Source organism: Echinops telfairi, unplaced genomic scaffold, assembly GCF_000313985.2.
Source record: "Echinops telfairi isolate 266 unplaced genomic scaffold, ASM31398v2 ScPeMD7_7469;HRSCAF=8507_1, whole genome shotgun sequence".
Classification (NCBI taxonomy): Eukaryota; Metazoa; Chordata; class Mammalia; order Afrosoricida; family Tenrecidae; genus Echinops; species Echinops telfairi.
Genome location: NW_022111373.1, coordinates 104,252,643 through 104,259,553, shown reverse-complemented (window position 1 = coordinate 104,259,553; position 6,911 = coordinate 104,252,643). Strand labels below are relative to the sequence as shown.

The window sequence follows — 6,911 nt, the reverse complement described above, 5'->3', positions numbered from 1 at the left end:
GTTCAAGTTTGGCTGTCCAGAATTTATGAAGTGGGAGGCATAGCTTAAACTGCCTGGAAATTGTGAGTCAGATGACTGATGTGTGGGGGAAGCAGCCTGATTTTTCTGATTTTTTGAGTTTGAGTTTGAGTCTCTGTCTCAGGCTCAGCTGAGTCCCAACCCACCCAGGTTCTGTTTCTGTCACACAGTAGGTCTTTACCGCCACTTGGCCTTCTAGACAGTAAAGCTGGCCTTTTAGAGACCAGACCACAGGTTCCATCTCCAGGGAACAGCCTACCAGGGGGATTGGGTTACACAAACTGAGGGCAACTTGCTTGGGCTATGTGAACAGCTCCATTTATAAAATTCGCGTACTTAAAAGCATGTTTGTGGGCATCTTGCCTTGAGATCTCTGAATGGGAAAGGATCTGTAGTTTACCTTGTCAGCTCACATATCCCTCTTTTCAATGTGAAGCAAAAGTGGTTTCAAATGACATGCTTAACTCAAAAAGAGTTAACATTCATATTGCTACAAATTTACAAATTTAAAGTTTTAAAAATTGTTAATTGCTGAGTAAGCGAAAACTCATGTCATTATGCCAAACTAATCTGCCAAATGTCCTTTCATTATAAACTTAGATGGGTATCCAAAGTATCAGAGAAATGGATTTAACTCTCCTATATTTTAGCTCTCCTCTATGAGCCCCACTCCTCTCTCCGCTTGGCATGCTCTCGTGGCTTGCAAAGTGTTGTGATCCTGGTGGATGTGCTACCAGCAGTGTTCCTTCTGCTGTCCACAGCACTCAATACAACCGACGACAAATTTTAGATGAAGACGTTGTTCAAGCAGAACAAGCAGATACAAAATAACATTGAGGATCTTAGTTCTATTACACTGACCATTTGAAAATATGGTGGTATTTATGAAGGGTGGGGATAATCTCCATAGAAGAAACAGGAAATGCGGATGCCTAAGGGACAGAGGACTGTGTTTGGGGTTGAGACAAGCAGCAAGAGGAAAGGAGCATTAAAGAATGGGACCACAGAGGGAACCAGTCACATAGGGCCGTAGGTCTTACTCTTAGTGACATGCACTGAAATGGCATACTGACACTGAAGCAATGACACGGATACTAGTACGAGGAAGGAGGAGCACAAGATGCCATCTCGCACCTCCTCCCTAGAGACAGCTAGATCGATAGCTCCTATGGGAATAATGTCAACTCATGATGATCTTAAGTATAACAGAACAAAATCTTATTTGGCTCTAGTTCATTCTCACAAATACACCCATGTTCAATTCCATTTCTCTAGCTACAGTTCCAACCCATATTGTGGAGTGTCTACTTCTCCCTCACTGGCCCTTTACCAAAAATGATGTCCTTCTCCAGAGACTGATTACTCTTTATGGTATCTTCAAGTAAGTGAGTTCAATAAATGTTCTACTGTGACCTGTAAGATTTTCATTGGTTAAGTTTTGGAAATAAGATTGCCAGGACTTTCTTCTGAGTCTGTATTAGTCTAGGCCCTAGGAGCTTCAGTGGACTTGTTTACAATGGGTGACCCTGATATTATTTGAAATATTGGTGGCACACTTTCCACACAAGCCACCACACATAGGACACAACAAACCAATAGGTTGACTACTATGACTATAATTTAAAAAACTTGGAAAATAACAAGTGTTGACCTGGATATAGAGAAATAAAAATATTTACAGATTGCTGGTGGCAATGTAAATATCTTATTTTGATTTATGGATTATTAATGTATACATTCTCATTGACTTTTAATAACAGTCTAATGTACTTTTTTCAAGATGACTTAAAAGATGAGGTTTTATGCTGTATTACCTGCATGAGTCATTCATTATAAATTATCTGTCATTTCTAGCTTAATCTATGGGGAAAAATAAGTGAGATTACAAAAAGCAGTCTTGATGCATAATACATTTAGATTTTTATAAATGTATTTAAGTCTTTATCAATTGTCTTATTCATACATAGCTTTCAGCAAACTTTCCTTTAATCAATCAACCTTTACCTGGTATTTACAAAGAAATGCATTTGATTTTCTAAGAAATTATCTACCCCCCTCTTCAAATGTCATTGGTTTACTAAACATTTAAATTGTCTACTATTAAAACTGTCATAAACAAGTTTCAGATAATATAAAAATAACTCTAGGCAAGCACAAACTCAATAAAGGGAGCTTATGAGTGAATGGGTTGATAAATTAGAGCTTGATTATAACAGATCACCTACTAATCGGATAAAAGATCATTACTTATATAGCAAGCTATCTACTAGAATCCTCTTTTACTTCTGATGGTAACAACATAGAAAACACAACTATATGAACAATAAACTCAAATCACTGTCACGACACGATTCCAACTCATAGTGACCCTCTAGGGCAGAGACCAATGGCTCTTGTCGTTTCCCAAGGCTGTAAACTGTTACGGGAGCAGAGAATCTCACCCTTGTCCAATGGAACAGTTCTTGGCTTTGGACTGCTTACTCTATGGTTAGTAGCCAAACAGTGGAGTGCCCTAATCAGATTTTTGTTCATCTTCTCTTTAAAAAGTTGTAGTTCCCAGGATTTCTGACCTACAGAACTGTAAGAAAACCATTTTGTCTGCTGCAGCAGCAATAATACAGAGGTTATGATAGTGAAGAACCAACTTATTGTACTACCACATTATTTTTATGAGACAAAACCGTTTTATTTTACCAAATGAACTGTATATGAAGTAAGTAGATTATAACTATTTTTTTTGTATCACTATTGTACTTCAATTACTCTTTCACTGGAGAGGGAGGGCAGAGAGAGAGAAAGGGAGAGACAGTGTTTTTTTCTAAAGAATTGGTTCACTTTGTGGTCGGGACTGGCAATCAAAATCATGTAGGTCAGAAAACAGATTGGAAAATTTAAAAGTCTTGTGTCTGAAATCAGTAGGTCAAATGTCAGGTTGCAAATTCTGCCAAAATGTCTATTTACCATTTTGAGATAGAACCCTTCTCCCTCAAGAAATCACCCTTTTTATTTTTGCTTCACAAATCTTACAACTGAAGGATGATGCCTACTCATATTATGGAGCGTAATTTTTTTAATTCTTTTTTTCTTGTATTTCTTTTTGCAAGTAGACCATTGTGCTTACTATTTAAACCCTTTATGCAAACTAATCTCAGTATAGCGATTTTAATGTTTTGTTTACTTTCAAATTCAACGTAATGCCTGTTATCCTTTAGTATTTGTTCTTCTGTTTGTTTCTCTCGGCATTGTCTCCTATGCTTTTGTCTGGTGACAGGATGTGGTTTACTAATATGTTACCTAATGTGTAAGAGTTCTGCAATTTCAATTTAATTTTCCTAACATACCTTTTACTTGCATGATTATATTAACTCTCTCTGTGTACATATGCGCAAGCTATTTCATTGGCTAACTTATTTTAAGTTACCCTAGTATCAGTGATTCATACATAGAGTGTATTCTTTTGATGATCATTCCAAAATTTCTTCAGAAATAGCTCTTTGTTGTTATTGTCAATTGCCATCAAGTTGGTTCCACTTCGTAATGACCTTACACGTAACAGAACTGAACAATACCTGGCCCTGCCCTATCCTCACAATTGTAGTAACTTTTGAACTTATTGTTTCAACCACTGTGGAATCCATGCACTCAGGGGTCTTCCTCATTTGAGGCTGCCCTTCACTTTACTGAGCCAAGCTGTATCATGATGGTCATTTACGTTGCAAGCCTAAGGTTGAATTGGGAGTGCTACCAGAGGACCACCAAGCTCTTTGAGCAGATGATCTTTAATTGAATTCCCAAATGCCGCCCACCACACTGGCTGTTGGATCAAGATGAGACTGCTCCAAGGTGTGGAGAAAGTACTCCTGTACTCAGATTCTGAGTTTGGGGGACATTAAACGTATGGTGTGCCAAACACTTTTGCCGATAAAACTTCTCTTATTCAAAGTAATACATATCAAAAAAATTTAAAAATAAAATATAATAAACAAGCACAATCAGATCTTTGGTAATGATTATTTTATTCCTCAACAAATAATATGATTATTTGCTTCAAGCATCCCAAATAATTACTTAATGATATCGACAGGAAGTTTTACGATCCAAACTGCTTAGAATCCCTCCACTTCAGTCAGCACTAATCCAACAGCCACATGGGCTTCCTGCAAGCTAAATTCCAAGTAAGGAGATTGGCTACATTCCACTATCCGAGGGTGGGGAATTCTGCCAAAATCTCGTAGGCAAAGAGTACTCCGTAGGGGACACTGATGAGAAAGCTGAAGAAGCCACTCAGTGTGGTGCAGAATCTAACCTCCCTATTCTACGGGAGGTTGAACATCTTTGATTTGGAATGGAACTTGAGGGCACTGCGCCCGCCCCCCCCCCCCCGCCTTCCTCCACCCCCAACTCTCAGAAGGAAAAGGGACCTCTTCATTAGGATTTCTCCCTATTTTAAAAAAATGTCCAGGCATGCTACTACTTAAGAAGAGAGAGCCTTAGCTCACAATCATCGGAAACATGATTATACAGACTTTCTTAACTTGTAAACATGATGCCCGTGACCCAGTAGTTTGGAATGATGTGGCAAAACCATGGTGATTTCAATCGCCTCGCCTAAAAGCTGTTCAGTGGATAAAGAAGACACAAAAAGAATTGACACCTTTGAATTATAGCGTCATTGAATAAGAGTAAATATATAATCAACTGTCCCAAAAGCTGACACATCTGTCTTGGGAGAAGTAGAGTCAGAATGCGTCTCAGAAATGAGGATGGCAAGGTTTTCGCTCCTATGCCTTGGTCATATTATCAGGAGGTAGGCACCAGTCCCTAGAGCAAGCCATCCTGTTGGATCAGTAGAAAGCCAGTGAAAGAGAGGAAGACACTGAAAAGATGGGATGCTAGAGTGGCAGCCACGCTGGGCTCAAACCGAGTGACAGTGGTGAGGATGGCACTGGGCCAGGCAGCCTAACCTGGCAGTGTTTCATTCTGTTGTACCTAGTAAGGTCACGATAAGTCAGAACCCACTTGATAGGACCTAATTACAATAACATGGGTGGGATGCCCTCTTGTCTGTCAGTTTGTCACACGGTGGTGCCTTGTACGTTGTAATCTTGCTGGAAGCTATGTCACCACTATTTATTTATTTATTTATAAGCAGGGGAGAGCGCGAACGCAGTCTCCTACTACCACAAATGATGCAGTCGAGATTCCCACATTCGGGGACATCACAGGGGTCAGCACGCCTGGAGTGTAATGGGTGAGCCTCGCCCTGGGAAAACCACTTTCATGATCATGGGATCTCCCCTACCAGGGAAGAATGTCACCGAGATTTCAAATACCAGCAGGGTCACCTAAAGTGAACAGGTTTCAGCAGAACTTCCAGACTAAGAACAGACTAGAAGGAATAAGACGTCCTCTTCAGAGGAATTAGCCACTGAAAAACTTAGAGATAGCAATGGAACCTTGTGAGACAATGAAAACCGCATGAAAAGCAGAATAAGGAAAACTGAGTAAAAAAAAAAAAAAAGAAAGAAAACTGAGTAAAAATGAATGCTATTTGAATTATAGTGCTGGTGAAGAATATTGAAATTACCATGGACTGACAAAAGAACAAAAACTCCATCTTGGAAGAAGGACAGGCAGAATGCTCCTTAAAGGCAAGAGTGGCGAGATCTCACATACTTTGGACATGTTTCCAGGAAAGACCAGTCCTGGAGAAGGACATCATCATTGTAAAGTGGAGGGACAGTGAAGAACGACTTTGGGCAAGATGGATTGACATGGTGGCTGCAACAATGGACCCAAACACAAGAACAATTGTGAGGATGGCACAGTGTTGGCGGTGTTTTGTTTCATTGTGCATAGTCGCTCTGAGTAGGACCTGATTGGACAGCACCCTAACAACAACAATAAGTCTGACCTAAGACAGAATTGAATCAATAGAACCTAGCAACATGATCAGCATGGCTGTCTATATCTATAGAAATATAGTTATAGTTTTCTTCTCCTCTTTTTGTTTCTTATTGTTCTTCTATTTTTAAAGAGCTATTATCTTTTTTTCAGTTTATACGTATAGTGACAAAATATCTACCTGATTTAATCCTCAAGGTATGAGAGAGGACTGGGTGATTAGCCTCTCTAGCATGCAGGAGCCTATTTGGAGAAATGCAAATTTTCTGAGAGCTTATACGTTCTTAATTTCTGGTCTTTGACTGAGAAACACACCAAGGTAACCATGCCTAACAGTGTTATACAGGCACTTTCATAACTGGAACCCTCTGCTTACTCACCAAAGGCAAATTGAACACCCTTACCTCTTACACAGTACCAACAAGGATTTCTCCACCCAATAACTCTTTCATCATGTGAAACCAAATAAATTATCCAGCCCTGCACTGGAGTCATATATATAATGAGTATATTGTATGGAGCCTGGCTTCCTTATGGCTATATTATTCTCTTCTCTCTTGTATTGGTATTTTTCTAACACCGACAGCATTGTACTTCAGGATAGAGTTTGATATGTTCTTTATGGTTGTCATTGTTATACCATTCATCTTCAATTTACCATTCTCAACCTGGTAGATCATATGACTGGATGAATCAAAATGCCAACACTGACCTTTAGTTCAGCAATACCTAGGAGATTGATCTTCAATATTCCATTTTAGTCTTTACAACTTCCAATTCTCCTTGATTCATACTTCATGTAGATCATGCTTCAATTATTAATACTTGTCTGCAATGTTTTCTTTCATTTTTAATGGAGCCACATTAGCAAAGACCCTTAAAGCTTTATTTCATCCACATCATAAAGGGTGACACTCCGAGTTATCTTTTGCATGCCTTCCGACCCTAGGGGCTTATCTTTAAGCACTGTATCAGACACGGTCCCCTTT

The 6,911-nt window shown here is 39.3% G+C and overlaps 1 non-coding gene across 1 annotated transcript; it reads right to left on the bottom strand.

Annotated features, from left to right (window-relative positions):
- Positions 1-5,167: 5,167 nt before the first annotated feature.
- LOC115873954 lies at positions 5,168-5,331 on the bottom strand. Its single transcript, XR_004048722.1, has one exon. It is a non-coding gene; the product is annotated as a U1 spliceosomal RNA (small nuclear RNA).
- Between the last annotated feature and the right edge of the window lie 1,580 nt (positions 5,332-6,911).